The sequence below is a fragment of the Lemur catta genome, chromosome 5 (assembly GCF_020740605.2).
Source record: "Lemur catta isolate mLemCat1 chromosome 5, mLemCat1.pri, whole genome shotgun sequence".
In the NCBI taxonomy this organism is placed as follows: Eukaryota; Metazoa; Chordata; class Mammalia; order Primates; family Lemuridae; genus Lemur; species Lemur catta.
The window spans coordinates 41,330,934-41,348,955 of NC_059132.1; the positions used below are offsets into that span (position 1 = coordinate 41,330,934).

An 18,022-nucleotide genomic window follows, 5' to 3' on the forward strand; every position below is an offset into this window, starting at 1 on the left:
AGGTACAATATCTTCTCTTATCTGTGCAGATATTAGTTATAATTTTAAAACAGATATTTTCTTCTATTCTTTGCATTGTCTCTATTCTCTATGAGTTCTTCTGTTTCTGTTTGTTTATTTAAGACTCTATTTCTCATATGAACACTTTCCTCAAATATCTGGTAAATCTTGTTTATGCACTCATATTTAAAAGTGAGGAACTACAAGTTTAGTAGTCAGAACAAATTAGGCTATGTGGTGGAAACAAACAACCCCCAAATCTCAGTGGCTTAGCACAATAAAGGTTTATTTCTCACTAATGTCAGTCCAATGTGGCCTCCACAGAAGTGGAAGAAATAGGATGGATGACTGTTTAGACAAGAGCTCATGCTCTTGTAGAATGGCACAGAGACAACTGCTCACGCCATGGTGAAATCCCCACCGATCCCCCTGCCAGGCGAGGGGCGAGGGTGGAAGCAGGGCTGGCCAAGGCAGCGGTGACGTCAGGGTCAGCAACTGGGATTATGCCCATGCTCCATCATGGTACTGAAGATTTCTGCTGGAAGATGGTAGGTTTCTTTGCCGCAGCTTCAGGTTCTGCAGACCACATGTTGTAGTTTTACATTAACCAGGACTTCATTTTTAGATAAATGTGAATATGTTTTGAGTAGCTGGTTGTGGCTCCCAATCATCTACTTAGTAACTTATCCTCAAATGTGAACAGACATCCAGGACATCACCAGGTATTCGAGGAATGGTCTCAACAGGAGAAAGAGACACTATGGTAAATAAACAGGAAAAAAACGATCATAGAGGGAATCTGGGTAATGCTGAAGACAATAAAGCGTTAATTTAATCAAAGAGCGGTGAAGGTCATAGATAGCAATAAATCACCAATGTGGTGCCAAATAAAACTACAGTCAGATGCCAAAAGGCAGCTTTTGGAAGTTAAAAAAATATGATTCTAAGCAGGAACACCAGGAGGAAAAGTTGAGTAAATATCCCAGGAAGAAAAACAAAAGTATAAAAAGATGGAAAATATAAAGAAAAGAGATAAAGTACTCAATCTAGGAGGTACAAAATTTGACTAAGGATTCCTATTAATGAAAGGAAGATATTATCAAAGAGATGACAGAAAATAATTTCCCAGAGCTGAAATACTTAAATCTCCTGATTGAGTGATTCCAAGGAATGAAAAACAAGTGTTGTTAGGCACATCATGCTGAAATTTCAGAATCCAAGAAAAAAGAAAAATCAGACCACCTTCTAGAGAAGAAAAACCAACTCACCTAGAAGGCAACAAGCTTGTGACTGGCATGAGACCACAGTATCCCACTGGCTGCTAAAAGATACTAACGAGCCTTCAAATTCTGAGGGGAAATTGTTTTCAATCCAGCTTTCATATATAGCAAATTATCAGAGGAGCTTGAGAGTAGAATAGATATTTTCAGACAAGAACTGAGAAGATTGACTTGCTCACACCCTTTCCAAAGAATTTAGTTGAGGACGTGCTCCAGAAAAATCACTGGGCATTGTACAGGAAAGGAAAAACACGTGGGATCCAGGAAACATGGACATGGACATTAGGACATGTTACATACCTGTAGTTTTTCCTAATGTACCAAATGTATCCAACCTTGAGACTATCTCCAAGTATGAAGCTGGATGGTGCATACTATTAGTCAAAAATGCTCACTGGTGTCTTTTAAAAAAGTTGTGCTTTCCTTCATTGATTGATCCAGATGAAGCAAAACTAGTTCTGCTTAACTAAAATGGTGCTATTATACTTCATAAGAACCCTAATTAAAGGTTTTATGTTCATTAAAGCAAATGTAACTAAATAAACTAAAATGTTGACAATGTCAACATCATAAACGTTATAAACATGCCCAATGAACCACTAAGATAGATGTTTTTGATGCCCAAATGCCTACACATAATTTTCCTGCTAAATATCTGTCCTATTTACTAGTCCAAAAACACAATATCAGGTTTTCTAAGAGAGAATGATAAAGAGCATACCTTGATATCCTCTCTCCTTTAGGATTTTAAATAACATTGTGCTTATGGGGTAGTTTCTGCCCACGTACAGAGCACAAGACACACATAGATTCATATTTATGACCAAGTTTCTAGTATTGTGATAATAAACAAACTTTAATTACCTTGCAAAGACAAGAAATCATTCCATCACAAAGTCAAAATTTTAAATTTCATTAAAAACCTTACATCAAGGGCGGAGCACTTTGGCTCACTCCTGTAATCCTAGCACTTTGCGGGGAGGATTGCATGAGACCGGAGTTCAAGATCAGCCTGAGCAACATAGAAAGACCCAGTCTCTACAAAAAAATAGAAAAATTAGCTGGGTGTAGTGGCACGAACCTGTAGGCCCAGCTACTTGGAGGCTAAGGCAGGAGGATTGTTTGAGCTCAGATCTGAGGTTTCTGTGAGCTGTGATGATGCCACTGCACTCTAGCCTGGGCAACTCTGTCTTAAACACCCCCACTCACCCAAAATACTTTAAATCAAAACTAAAGTCTATTAAACTTGTTGACAATATTTACAATGCAGTCATTTTTCAAATAGTTTCTAACACAGGGTATCATTTTTTTCTATTCATTTTTGCTTGAAGGAATAGATTTTCTTTGTCCTTCTTTTCCATACAATTATTTTATGGTGGGTTAAATGTACGAAAAATTTAAATTTCTCTTCTTTGAAGGTAGCATCTATAGTGACTGTCATTCTTATTAAAGGAACAGTGATACTTTTTATTAAAAAAATGACAACAACGAAAGAGCCTTATGCTCAGGTATGTACAGTGAGTCAAATAAAAAGATATAATTTGGTTAGCTACATTCTTAGATTCCACTTCATCTGTGCCATAGCTGTTACATCACTGTATTGTCCCTGATCTCTTACTAGAGTACTTTCCTTTCATCTATTTTCCCTTTCCTAAAAATGAATAAAACCCATTAATGACTAGGTTTGAAATATATTTTATTTTCACTTTTGTAAGCCTTTAAGATAATTTCTATATTTAAAATGAAACATCCAAGGGAGTAACTTGACTTTCCGTGTAGAAGCCGTTGTATATTAGGTCCACTGACACTGGCCACTGGTGAGTCTACGCTTTGCAAGAACGGGATATGATCGAAGCAACCTCCGCTGCTCTGCTGGGAATCAGCACTCTCGCGTAGTGACAGCACGGATCCAAAATCGAGAACCGGCATCAGAAGCCCAAGAGGCGGCAGCCGCCAGCGTTTTCCCTTCCGCTCCTTCCGCGCTTTGCGTCTCCATCCAGCGTCGTGTTGCTGCTCCAGAAGTTACAAAACACCGCTCACAGATCACTTGTTTCTTCCTATTCTGCAACCTCCGTGTTTGCTTCTATTGTGCAATCCCTATGTTTAAACTTCACCTGTGACTCTTAAACTCCAATATCCTGGTCTCCAATCACAACCTTCCAGCGCTACTGTCCTCCTAGTCCATCTGCCCTTTGTCCCCACTGAGACCAAGCTTCAGGCCTCACTGTGAGTCACTCTAACGAAGACACATTATCCCAATTCCTTTGTTTTCCCCTGTCAGCCGTCCTGTAAATTCCTGTACCCAGACCGTCCTTACCCACGTTGTCAGGTGAGGCTAGGAAAAAAAACCTCACACTCCGCTGAAGCCCTGGTATCACCACAAACGTATGGCTTCCAGCCTCAGCTCAGCTTCCCACACTACGCCCAGAAATTCCCCCACTCGCCTTCAGTGTCTTCTCTCGCCCCCGTGGTAACTCCCACTCCCACTGACCCTTCTCGCATCTCCCTGGACTGGAAGCCACAGGAAACAAACTCCCTCGACCCCCAGCCCCAACCAGAGAAACTCCCTTCACATCTTTACCCATCCCCACTTCCTGCGCCAGGAGCCCTGCCCCCTCCGAATCTTTCCAAAGTGTCCTGGATGCCTGGCTCGTGCCCCTGCCAGGGTCACTGTCCACCGCAGCATGTGAGTACACTCGACTGTCCTGAGGAAACCCTCCTTTATCCTGCCTTTCACTCCAGGTTCATTCAAGGAGTAGCCTGCAGTTCATGAACGTGTTCTTCAGGTTGCCTTTTCTGCAGCCAAGACACTGCAGTGGCACCTGCCACTGCCACTGCTCTCAGTAAGGCCACCACACTTCCTATCTGCCACGCCCCAGAAGTATTTCTTCAAGCTTTTTCTTTCTTGACTCTTCACTGTGACTTTCCCACTCTGACTTCTGCGACAACACTCCCCATCATGAGGCTTCTGTGCACTGACATTGAGGATGGAACAACCTCTCAGAGCAGGAAAATAGGATATTTCCTGATAGCTGCAATAGTTTGAAAACTGTGTTAAGTCAGATTTCTTTTTATCTTCCTGACCTCTCAATAGCTATTCCTTTTATAAGAGCCTCTATCAGTTTGTCTTTCTACTTAGCTCAGAATCTCTTGAAGTAATTTGGACTAATGTCACCAGTTGTTTGGGACTGGTGTCACATGGTTTGGATTGTTCCTATTTCTTGTAACTATTAAAATGATCCTCTTGAACCCTTTTCTCCCTTATGTTCCTTGTGTACATAACAGCACCGCTGTCCGTACCATTATTCAAGCCAGACATGTAGACATTAGCCCCAACTCTTCCTTCACATTTGTCACCAAGTGCTCTGTCTTTACATTTCTCGCAATAACATCCAGTAGACTATTACAAGTTGAGGGTGAGGGGCAGGCAGGTTGTAGTGGTCGCACCCCCGTTGAGAGGCACGATCAGAAGGCAAGGTTGTCCCGCGAGCCCTCGCATCCCCGGGATGAAGTGCTGACCAATTGTCACTGGACATACTTGAAACAAAATAGGAAAATGGCAGCAAACCCTTCAGGACAAAGTTTTTAAGATAAAAATAGAGTTGCAATCTTGGAGGAACTTGACAAAGAGAAAAGAATATTGCCAATGTAGAACCAATCTTCAGCAATCATCCTGGAGCCAGCTTTGCACTCTAGAGACCCTCTCTCAGTGAGGACTTCCGGGGTCGTGCTGACCCCAGCCCACTGCTGCCCATCAGAAGGCAGCTACGCGGCGAGCTAGTGCGCGCTCACCTGGGTACCTCACACGCCAGACTCTGCATTTGGGAGTCTTCTTCTTCCCGTTTGACCTCACCTTGACCGAGAATGAAGAAAATATTTGCGATGAAAGTGACTTTGTAATATTAAATGCCATAGCTACTATCATTCAGTGCTATGCAAATTGTGACTTTCAGAATTTTGGTAAATTTTTATTATTTTTTGCTTATTTAAAAGAAAGGAGTATGTAAGTGAAAGCAAAAAGAAGGGTAACCACAATGATGAGAGATTTGGAAGCTGTATCATCTGAGGAATCGATTATGTTGCCCATGACTATAACTTTTTGGTAATACCATTTGATTTTAACTCTAAATCAGACTCTGCATTGGATGATCACATAAAATCACTCCCCAGCCCCCAACAAGTTTGACTGAATATATCATGTCCAAAATAGATTTTCAAGAACCATTTGTAGTACTTAACTTTAAAGAAATGAGGGTGCTTTGTAAAAATGTGGACCAATAGGCTTAAATAAATTACATTTGTATTTGCTGTTTATAGGATTGGTGTCAGTGTACCTTTTGAGTTTATAGTCAACATATCATCCTGAAATATTCTTTATGAGCTCATAATTACTTTCCCTATTCTCAATTTTAAAAGAAAACTCAAGAAAAGACTAAATTACCCACCATGCTTAAATATCTTTTATAAACATATGACATTATAAATGATGTAAATAAATGCTATGAACAACAATCATAAGAAATGTGGTGGTTTTTAAGTTGTTCATGCTCTTATTTAGTGTTAATACATAAATGGTCTGCCTGTGTGGTTTTATCGTCCGCTTTTGTTATAATTAAAAACTTATTATGCAAGTTGAAGAAAAGAGTGGATTGGAGGCTGGATTAAAAGGCAGTTTGTAGATAAAAATCTTCATGCCTTCAGCGTAGAAACAACAGCTAACTCTGAGATAGTTATCTCCTAAAGGAAAAGAAGGGGCAAAAGGCCACAAAGATCCTTGAGGGGAAAAGAACTGGTTTAGAACATTTGTACCCCCATAATATGCTGAAATAAAAAAGAAAAAGACAGAGAAAACAGTACTGCATGGAGTCAGTAAAGTAAAAGAAAGGAAGTCAAGGAAAGATGGAGTTTCAAAGAAGGGCTAGTTAACAGCACCCAAATATGGCTGGTTCCATGTGCAAGGAAAATAAAGAGAAAAAATGTTACTGCAATTATCAAGAAAATCACTGAATTTATTTTGAGAGATCAGCTTCTGCAATATGGTGGGGATAGATGGGTATTAGAATACAGGGGTCAAAAGAAATGATTATGAGGAAATGGTGGAGACTGCAATAAAGAACTCATCCACGGGAAAAAATGAGAAAGAGAGAAGTGGTTGCAAGCTAGAGAGGGTAGCTGGGTGAAAGTGTAGCTGTTATAATATTCACCTTGTTAAATAAACTCTTATTATTTTTTAACTTTTTTTATTTTTTAGATGAGGGAAATGTCCAGATAAACTCGTATTACTTCTAACAATTTGTCTATAGATTCTTTTTAGTTTTCCACTAAAATGATTGTATCAATTATATGATCCCTTCCTTTTTCCAATAGAGGAGAGTCCAAAGGATATTCAGAAGTAGAGGAAAAATGCTAATATTGTCCTGAAAGGTAACTGAATAAGTACATACTTGTCTGTCTCTTTTTCCCAATATGCATGGAAATGAACCAAAAGTGAAGAAGAAAACTATATATATTGAAACTAGGAAATAAATATCATCTCATCCTGAAGATGCTAAAAATTATTAATATCTACAAGCTATAAGAGAATGTGGGTCAAGCAAAAGAACTGCCAGTTGGTCCCCATCTATTCTAATAGTGAGTAGAAGCTGACTTTGAAACATAGGTGGGAGGGCTAAGTAGGACTATCCAGCCTTCAGCAGAGACTGAAGGCCTGCAAACAAGTGGAAAACACCAGCACAGGAATCATGTGGACACCAAGAGTATCAGGGAAGACAGCAGAAAACAGGATCACAAGAATAAATCATCTTGGTCCTTCCTGACCTAGAGTTCTAATCGGTAACATTCCCCAGGATAACTGGCCTTGGTTCTGGGGAGTGGGGGAGGGCAAGTGCAATGTTTAAGAAGAAATGCTCCAGATTCAGTGAGAAAGTATATGGAGACAACATATGAGGCTATCCACAGTCCTTTATCTTCCATGTAGTTTTGAAGGGTGAAGAAATCATCAACTGCCAATAGTAATCTCTATGGCACAAGTTCTAAAGGAACTATTAATATAGTTCCTAAGTAAACAGGGATAAAGAAAAATCCACATTATTCCCAGGTAGCAGTCCTGGATGGAATTTCTTTCCTTTTCCTCCTTCCTTCTTAAGAACTATCTGTTAAATAGCCAGTATGTAAGAGACATTGTGCTAGACACTGGGAATCCTCACACAAAACAGGGCTTAGTGGGGAAAATATATATTAAAGCCACACAAGTGGACTGAGCAAAATAAAAGAGATGCACAGGGTGCTATACCTCATCTGACAGATGGCCTGCTGAGTCCAGAAGCTTTCAAATGAATAATGAGGACAAAAGAAACAATAAGGGATCTACAAATTAAGTACATCAAGAAGGCAGTGGGGCCGGGCGCAGTGGCTCACGCCTGTAATCCTAGCACTCTGCGAGGCCGAGGCGGGTGGATCGCTCGAGGTCAGGAGTTCGAGACCAGCCTGAGCAAGAGTGAGACCCCGTCTCTACTTAAAAAAAAAAAAAAAAAACAGAAAGAAATTATCTGGCCAACTAAAATATATATAGAAAAAATTAGCCGGGCATGGTGGCACATGCCTGTAGTCCCAGTTACCTGGGAGGCTGAGGCAGTAGGATTGTTGAAGCCCAGGAGTTTGAGGTTGCTGGCTAGGCTGACACCACGGCACTCACTGTAGCCCGGGCAACAAAGCGAGACTGTCTCAAAAAAAAAAAAAAAAGAAGGCAGTGGAAGAGAGTATGCTAAACAAAAGCCAGTGGCTTTCACAGAATTATTTCAGGAAAGAGAACACATAAAGTAGCAGAGTTACAAGCCATTTGGCTTGTAAGCCTTCTCCTGTATTAAATTTGTAATTCTTAGGGCATACCAGGATCTGACTCTAGTTATTGGTCTCTATATAATGGAAGTGATTGGGAGAGTATTGAGAAAGAATTACTTGCTCTTGCAAAATAATTTCCTCAGATAAAAAAGTATATTAGTCTGCTAGGGCTGCCGTAACAAACTGCAACAGACTAGTTGGCTTAAAGAACAGGAATTTGTCTCACAGTTTTGGAGGCCATAAGTCAAAGCTCAAGGTACTGGGGCAGGGTAGGTTCCTTGCGAGGGCTGTGAGGGAGGGATCTGTTCCAGGCCCTTCTCTTTGGCCATTTTCTTCCTAAATCTTGTCACATCTGTGCACATCTCTGTCCAAATTTCTCCTTTGTATAAGGAGAAATTATAGGGCCCACCCCTAATGACCTCATTTTAACTTGATTATCTCCATTAAGACCTTATCTCTAAATAGGGCCACATGCTGATGTACTGGGGTTAGGACTTCAGCATATGAATGAGGGGGACACAATTAAACCCATAACAAGGAATAATAACATAGTTTTAGTAAAGCATACGAAAAAATACAGATTTGATCTTTGTCCCAGTTCCAGGCACACAGCTCCTAAAACCTTTGGAATTTCCTGAGTGATAAGATTATTTTTTGTGTGCTGATGAGATGACTGGTGGCTGGGGACCCCTGGGTAGCTTCAGAATGGGGGCTGGTTGACAGAGAGACCAAGACATCATTAGGGGGTTGGAACTTCCAGCCCCAACCCCAACCCCTGGAGAGGGGAGAAGGGCTAGAGATTAAGTTAATTACCATTGGCCCAATGATTTGATCAATCATACTTACATAATGACACCTCCACAAAACCCCCTAAAGGATAGGGCTTGGAGAGCTTCCAGACTGGTGAACACATGAAGGTGCTGGCAGGCTGGTGCACCTGGAGAGGGCTAAAGGCTCTGTGCCCCTCCCCCTGCACCTTGCCCTGTGCATCTCTTCTATATGGCCATTCCTGAGCTGCATCCTTTATAATAAACTGATAATAAGTGTCTTAGTCCATTTGTGTTGCTATAAAGGAATACCTGAGGCTGGGTAATTTATAAAGAAAAGAGGTTTATTTGGCTCATAGTCCTGCAGGCTGTACAAGAAGCATGGTGCCAGCATCTGCTTCTGGTGAGGGCCTCAGACTGTTTGCACTCACAGCAGAAGGGCAAGGGGAGCCAGTACGTGCAGAGATCACATGGCAAGAGAGGAAGCAAGACAGAGCAAGGGAAGTGCAGGGCTCTTTTTAACAACCAGCTCTCTTGGAAACTAATAGAGCAAAAACTCACTCATCCCCCTACCCAGGGAGGGGATTAATCTATTCATGAGGGATCTGTCCCCATGACCCAAACACCTCCTATTGGGCCCCACCTCCAACACTGGAAATCAAATTTTAATATGAGATTTGGAGGGATCAAACAAACCATATCCAAACTATAGCAATAAGTATAGTGCCTTAGTGCTTTCCTGAGTTCTGTGAGCCATTCTAGCAAATTATCAAACATGAGGGTTAGAGTCCATGGGAACCCCCAAATTTATAGTCAGCTGAACAGAAATGTGCATAACGTGAGCACCCCATTTGCAGGTGGCACTTCAAATGGGAGCACTATTGTGGGACTGAGCTTTTATCAGATGTTAACTACAAGTAGATAGTATCATAGTTTAATTGAATTGTTGGACATAGAGTTGATATCTAGAGAACTGGAGAAATGGTTGGTCTTGGAAAAGATGCCATGCATTTGGTGTCAGGAGGAAAACATGCTCAGGAAGATTAGAAGGAAGGAGGGGCTTCTTTGACAATCAGGGGAGGCTCATGGTGTCAAGAGTTCAGAGTGTCCACCAAGTCACGTTGTTCTCCAAATCTTCTCTAGTGTCCCCGTTCCAATTCTCAGAGTTCTGCTTTTTCCTGATCCTGTGTCCTAACTTTTGCTTACATGACCTGCTGACTAACTGATAGAGTAACTTAGTAACTCTAAAGACCACATTTTGAGTTTAGTTTTCAGCTACTTCAGCCTTAGGGTTTTTTGGTGTTTTTGGTTTTGTTTGTCTTTAGAAACCAAAAAATAAACAACATAGCACTGAAGGACCCAATAGCACCTAAGAAAAATAAACTGAATCAAAGGATGAGAAGGGACTGAAAAGGATGAAGACAATCCTGAAGAATGATTAATCATTTTAACAGAAACTCAGGATCTGTAGACATGATATTAGGAGTAGCAAGAGAAGTTAAGTTGGATAGGCATAAGATTGTTATACAAAAGTCAGCTGTGCTTCTAGATACAGAAGAGAATCTAGATACAGGCCCAGATACATAGGGCATGTAAGTATATGATCTCAATCATGGGGAAAAGATTATTCAGTAAAGGTGTTGGGACAAATGGTTAGCCATTTAGGAAAAAACATAAATCTGAATCTTACATAAATTGCTTTCAGATATTACAAGAAAAATCTGAGTACTTCTATAATGTGTGAGTAGGGAAGGGTTTTATAAGCATGGAAGAAGACCCAAAAGCCATATGGAATTTGACTACTTAACTATTTAAAAGTTCTTTATAGCACAAAATACAAACACAAAACAAAAACCCTCCACAAAGTTAAGAGATAAAAGACAATCTGGGAGGTGGCATATTTTCATAGTCTGTGGTGTCCCTTTTGTCACTGAGTCCTGTTTGAATGCCAGTTCTAAAACTAATTGTGAATTTGGGCAAATTCTTTAACCTCTCTGAACTCCAGTTTTCTTTGTGTGAAAAATGAAAATAATACCTACTTTTCACCGACTGATGTGAGGATTAAATGGGATAATGTATGTAAAGTGTTTAGCAGAGCCTAGCCTAGCCTAGTTTCCTTGCACTCAATAAATGCAAGGGAAAAGATCTGCAATATTTGACAAAAACACTTATTATAAGTTAATAAGAAAAAACAATGCATGTTTTAAAAACTGACAAATTACGTGAATAGCCATCTTGCATAAGTAGAAATGACAGTGATTAATAATCACATGAAAAAATACATAACTTCACTAATCAAAATGTAAAATAAAACAGGATATGTGATTGTACCTATTAGACTGGCAAAGATTTAAAAGAAAAATTTGATAATGGCCGCGCTAGTGAGAATGTAGTAAAAGAATCATTCTCTTGCATTTTACTGAGAGTATAAATTGGTACACATTTTAAGATAATTTGTTGGTGCTTATTAAAATTTAAATGTTCACATATGTTTACCCTCACAGTTTCACTCCTAGAAATTTATCCTATTGAAATACTTATTCAAGGAAGGAAAATATATAATAACTGTAAGAATGGCTACAGAAAAAACAAAAATTACAAATAATGAAGTATATATTTAAGGAAATTTCTTTTCAGCAGACTTTTTTTTTTTTTGATATGGGGTCTCTCTCTGTACCTCAGCTAAAGTGCAGTGGCATCATCATAGCTCACTGCAATCTCAAACTCCTGGGCTCAAGGGATCTTCCTGCCTCAGCCTCTCCAGTGGCTGGGACTACAGGTGCGCACCACCAAGGCTGGCTAATTCTTCTATTTTTTGTAGAGACGAGGTCTCGCTCTAGCTTAGGCTGGTCTTGAGCTCCTGGTCTCAAGTGATCTTTCTGCCTCGGCCACCCAAAGAGCTAGGATTACAGGAGTGAGCCACCGCGCCTGGCCTCAGAGAACTTCTGTTCACAATACTACCATGGAAATCCAAGATATATACAAAAATAAGTACGTATATATAGTATGATTCCCTTTTGGCAAAAAAAAAAAAAGTAATTATGACATATATGTTAATATATTCATAGAAAAATAATCTATCTCTAGAGGTTAAGATTGTAGAATTTTTTCCACCTTTAGGGTTTTTATGTTTACACCATAAGCATCTATAAATTAATAATTATATATCAGTAATAATTTATAATTGAAATACATGTGGAGGACATCAAAGTAGGTCTCTCAAGAGGAAAAAGATAGCATCTAAAGCTCAAGCAAAATGGAGGCAGACACCCGGCTGTAAAAGTCATTACTTGACAAGCTTCTGCATACCGACAGTTAATATGCAAATCGAACTTTTCATATACCATACTCATTGAGAAATGTAGTATAAATTAACCACTACTTTAACTTTACAAAAAAAACTGCACTACTTTTTCTTAATTTAGACCTTTGTTAATCCTCAGAGGGAGAGAGCTTTCTCTTCCTCATCTTACTTGAAATTAACTCATGAGTGTAAATTCAAGTATGTCTGTGCAAATGTTTTGCCATGCTAAGAGAAGAAAAGTGCTAGGTTGTATGCATCTTTAGCCTGAGCTTACGTGGAACAGCAAGCAATAAGCATATAAGCTATTCCAACGAAAAGAGAGTTTTACTGTTCCATGTCAGTAAAAACACATATGTTTATTTTAATATTCCAACATAAAGCTTTATATTTAAAAACTGAATGCTATTTTTAAGCACAGTAGTCTTTCTGAGTACAGTACCAATTCTTCACATATATGTGAATGTTGCCCAAAGCTGCAATTTCGTTTTGCTTCCAAAACAATCTCTGCCTTCATATACAGTACCTCTAAATTCATCCTATGTTGTAATCAGACCATTAACATAACATAGGCCATTCCTGTTTCCTTTGCTAATCCAAGTCTTTTATTCCTAATCCTAAAAATGCTTCATTTAAAAAAAGCACTGAAGGGAATAAATGCATGGAAATGGAACTTGCTCAACAGTTCATGTGTAGGCAGATACAAAAGACATCTGTGTAGCAGCAATTCAGGAATCAGATTACTTTACTTGTCCCTGTTTTTTCAAAGATGGTAGAAGGAATGGGTGTAACCATGGAAATGTTCCTTCCAAAAACACAAATCTTCCAAAGCCTAGAAACATCAAGGAAACCAAGAGCTCTAGCCTCCCAGCAGAGAACTCACCATCACCATGACACAGAGTAGCTAAAAAGAAATCTTTTCCAAAACAGAAAGAAAAGTGCTACAAAAACACAGCCTTCCGCTTTTACCCCAGGCAGGATGGCTTTTATTCTGGCGTAAAACACTTGTTAGCAACTACAGAAATGAAATACACGTCTAAAATTTTCTTTAGAAAGACTATTACTCAGTAGCTAGATCCAGTCACTTTCTTTAGATAATTGTGATGTGGAATTTAAATCCTAAATTAAAGCTGGATATCCTTCATTTACTGATTGAAATGGGGGTAATCCTGTGGGGGACATGGATCCCTCTTGGTCCAACTTAATCAGAAACAACCAAAACTTGGGACAAATTCATATAAAGACAGCAAAAGTCTCTTTTGCCAAAGAGGCCACAGTATGGACTAACAACATTGAAATAAATTATTTAAACAAATATTTATCACATCCTATCATATGCTAAGCACTGTCAAACAGATACCAATAAAAATAGACCCAATCTCCAATTTTATAAAATTTATATCCAATTTGGTGATCAATTATTAAATAAAGTAAAAAGGACAATTGTATATAGTCTTAAATAATGAGAAGGAAGTAAAACAGGGCAATGAGATGAGGATGACTTGTGTGTCTGGGGTGGGAGGATACTGGACACTGAAAGGTCCCAAAGATGTGACCTTTGAGCGAGGCTGGAATGCCAGGAAGAGTGAAGGTTGCATAGACCGGGAGGGAGAGAGTTCTAGGCAGACGAACAGCAAGCACAATGGTTTTGGGACAGGAATAATAAGCTCTGAGAATTTCAGTAAAAGAAAAAGAGGTATAACAGAGAATTAGGGAGAGACAATCATGGTCTTATGGGCCACAGTAAGGAGTTTAGATTTTATTTTACGTATGATGAGTAAACACTGATGGATTTTTGCTCTGATTAATGTTTTGAAACATCACTCTGCTGCTCTGGGGGAAAAGGAATAAAAGCAGAGCCACCAGGTGAGAGATTTTGGAGGCTTAGACTGTGGAGTCAGTAATGGAAATGGCAATAAGAGGAAATTTTAGAATATATCTTTTTTTATAGTAAAGTCAACAGGCAGGCACTCGCCTTCCTTTAACCTAAATTAATTAGTCAAGGAAAAGAACATGATTGCAGGGTCAGGAGTGGGCTGACCTCAACCTCTATCGTTATTTTAAACTGTGGGGGCAACAGATCTCACTACCCAAGAAGGAAAGAAAAATTTTACTCCTAGGACCAAAGAGACACAACTTGGAAATTTACAATAAGAAGTTCATAACCATTTCATAAATCCTTAAACAAACAGACAAAAACCCCCCTAAGAATACATTCTAAAGATTTGAGTAAAAAAAACTGCAAGAGTTTTTTGTTTGATTGTTTTTGGTTTTTTTTTTTTTACTAAACCATGCAACAAAGCTGCTTATTTAAAACATCTGAAAGGTAGTAAGCAGTATGAGATCAAATGCAGAAGGTCAGATTATAAAAAATTAACCATATAATGTGAAATATTGAAAACAGAAATATGAAAGACCTGAAAACTCATATGGGTATATTAGAAATGGATATGTGAAGAAAGAACACACAGAAATATAAGAAAGAACACTATGGGAGGATGGTGAAGTCTAATATACTACTACAAAAAATTTCATATTCAAAAGAGAAATGTATTGAATGTCTGAATTTAAAGTGACATAAAACAATGACTTCTACCTAAATGCCATGGTCTCTGGTCAATATAGAAGGAAAAGTCTGTGTTCAGGTATGCTTTGTGTATAAATTAGATTTTCATATGTCAAATCACTGTTTCAATAAGTATTATTACATTATTGCAGTGATAATTTCAGAGATCTATTTCCCATGAAAACCTATGACCTCCTCAAGATATAAAATTTCAAAGAAGTCCATCAGAAGACCTTTAAAAATACATGTTTAATAGAAAAACAATTTCTAATAAACAAGATGAAATATTACCAACAATATGTTATATTATGATACATTCAAGATGATATCCAAAATTTTTAACTCCTGGTGTGGGTACTGATCAGAGAGTGGGCTGACTCTGGTACCAGAACAGGATCCTGGAGGCCCCTAAAGGGCCAGGTGTTAACCCTTTAGCTACTGGAAGGTTGGGGAGGGGTTCAATGGGAAGGCATTCAGAGGGCTCAGGGTAGCACCATTTACTAACCAGCATGCAAGTCTTTCAGTATTTTAACAACCGCTATGGCTGTTCCAGCAGCAGGGAAGGCAGAGCATCGGTCTTGGGCATGTCCACATAATACAGTACTCTGCAGCTACTACATCCATTAATATTTAATGACATCAAGAGTCATCCATTGACCCTGTCTCTACAAAAAAAAAAAAAATTAGCTGGGCATGGTGGTGTGCGCCTCTTGTCCTAGCTACTCAGGAGGCTGTGGCAGGAGGATTGCCTGAGCCCAGGAGTTCAAGGCTACAGTGAGCTATGATCTACTATGGAGTAGACAATATTCAAGCCTGAGCAGCAGAGTGAGACCCCGTTTCTAAAAAAAATGAAAAAAAAAAAGAGTCATCCATGATACATTATCATATGAATAAGGTAGATTACTTACCAGTGTGCATATTCGACCCTTTAAGTACGTTGTCATGTGTGTGTGGGCAGGAACAGACAGGACTGAGATTTATAGCCTCTAGTAGGATTGTTGGAGATTTTTATTTTTTCTTAATGCTGATTTTTATTTTCCAAATTTCCTGTATGAAAAATAAATACAAGTTCAAATATGCTTAGAATGTAGTATTATACTATTTTAGAAATTTTGATTGGTAAAGAAATATGGGAAGGGGAATACTTACCAGTGAAGAAGCTCTGACTCAGTTCAAAGAAAGCAGTAATCTACAATTGTTCTCCCTATTTTTCCTTTTTTGTTACAAATAAATAACACTGTCATAGAAGCACTGTACTCTTACAGCAATTCATTACGACTCTAAGATCTGAACATTGGAGTTCTATAAACCTGAAGTTGTATTTCACATCCATAGAATCATGGAATTTCACACCAAGAAAGACTCTTAGAAGATCACATCTTCTGTGTTGCGGCCGGGCAGGCTTCTGTTCAGGCATACTTGGAAGGATACTAACCCTTCTGCTGCGTTTGTTAAAATTCAAGAATCTGCCTTTAACTGACAACATACGACACTTCTACTCTACATTCCTGACAGAAAGGATAAAATCAAATTCTTTGCTAGACTATGCTTCATAGAAGTGTAGTCTCAAAACACATTCAGGGAGGAGTGCTCAGAAGACATGCCGTCCATCTGTTCACCTGATGGATATATAATCTGTCCTCAAATCATGCCACACAACTTCAAAGGCATACACCAGAATCACAAGATATTGGCTCCTCAAAGATTTATCATGTAAAAAAAAAAAAGCTTCATGCTATTTACTGGAAGGTTGTTATGAAAAATAGTGTTCACAATGTCATATGGCATCAATTTTATAAATACCCGAAGAAGAAATTTTTCCCAGGCCCAATACCTAAGAAAGTCGCATTTCCCCTAAGCAGTTGCTTTGCTTTTAACCTCAGTTGATAGCTTTGATATTTTGCACATGGTTCAGAGCATGAAATCCAGAGCTCTGCTATTTAGTAGCCATGTGACTCTGGGCAAGTCACTTAACTCTCTGTGACTCAGATTTCTCAGCTGTTAAACTGGGTAATAATACCTATGTCATAGGATTATTTTTAGAACTAAATGAGCAAATATACATAAAGCAATTTGAACAGTGCATAGCACATAGTAACTGCTATTATTAATCCAAACCTTTTTATCTCCTATGAAGAAATTGATACTGAACACAAAGGTCTCTTTTCAGTAAAAGTAAAGCAGCTTTCTAATATCCAATGGTCACTTATATTTTTGAAAAAGCAGAGGACATAGTAACTTTATTTACAGTCCCTGCATTTGGAGATAAGTTTCAATTTTTTTTCAGAGATTTCTACTAGCCAAAGAGGGTGGTAGTGTTGCTGGGCAGGGGTTGCTGGGGAAGAAATACAAAGATTCACTGTACACACAAATAAAAACAAAGAAGTTCCTCAGGGAAAGAAAATGAAGAGTTATTTTTTTATTTCCTTCTCTTTTCTCTTTCCTCCTCACTCTCCCTCTCTCTCTCTCTCTCTCTCTCTCTCTCTCTGTGCATGTGTGTATGTCTCTCTCTCTCTCCTTTCCTACCTGCCTAGCATACATGGCAGACACGAAGGAAAAGAACCTGATTTTATTATTATTTTATTATTTCCTGTTTATGACAGAGCTGGTTGCATCAACTCATTTTACTCACTCACATATATACAATAAACACGTTTTAGAATACAAAGAAATAAACATCACAGCTGAAGAGACACTGTACTTGTAACAGTTAATGACTTTTCTATGGATTTTTCCCCTTTGGAAAGCTTGCAGTGGCAAAGAAAGATATACTGGGCCTAGTTTCTTTCTTTCTTTTTTAAAAGTACAGATTCCATCACTGAAAGTAATACAATAAAAAATTATCTCTCTGAATTTCACATCAATAGCCAAATCTATTATAAATGGAATTTGAGATAACAAAGTTTAAAATTTCCTGGTGTGCTCAATGATGCTCAATGCATTGTCAAGCACATTGCTGGGATCTTTGTATCATTTGTGACCACAGTTTGTATAAGGATTTCAGTAATTTTTGTGCAAGTGAACAAAAGCCAGACACTGCTGGCTATTTAAAAAAAAATTATTTGTCAAACATCATCAAACAAAAATTCTTTAGAATATGCAAGTATAATTAATACATTCTTAATATTATTATAAAATTAAAATTAACTACTATTTTATCTCCTTCATGTATAGTTAAGAGAGTTTATAGTTATTTATGACGATTTAAAGAACTAACTACCTCAGTGACTTTAGATAAGAGGCTTGAGAACATACATGAAGAACAAAG

General features: G+C 38.5%; 1 long non-coding RNA gene across 1 annotated transcript; it reads right to left on the minus strand.

Moving 5' to 3' along the window:
• Positions 1 to 269: 269 nt before the first annotated feature.
• On the minus strand, positions 270 to 17,194 carry LOC123638187. Its single transcript, XR_006735222.1, has 2 exons — positions 15,663 to 17,194; positions 270 to 758 (listed from the first exon to the last, which is right to left on the minus strand). It is a non-coding gene; the product is annotated as an uncharacterized LOC123638187 (long non-coding RNA).
• Between the last annotated feature and the right edge of the window lie 828 nt (positions 17,195 to 18,022).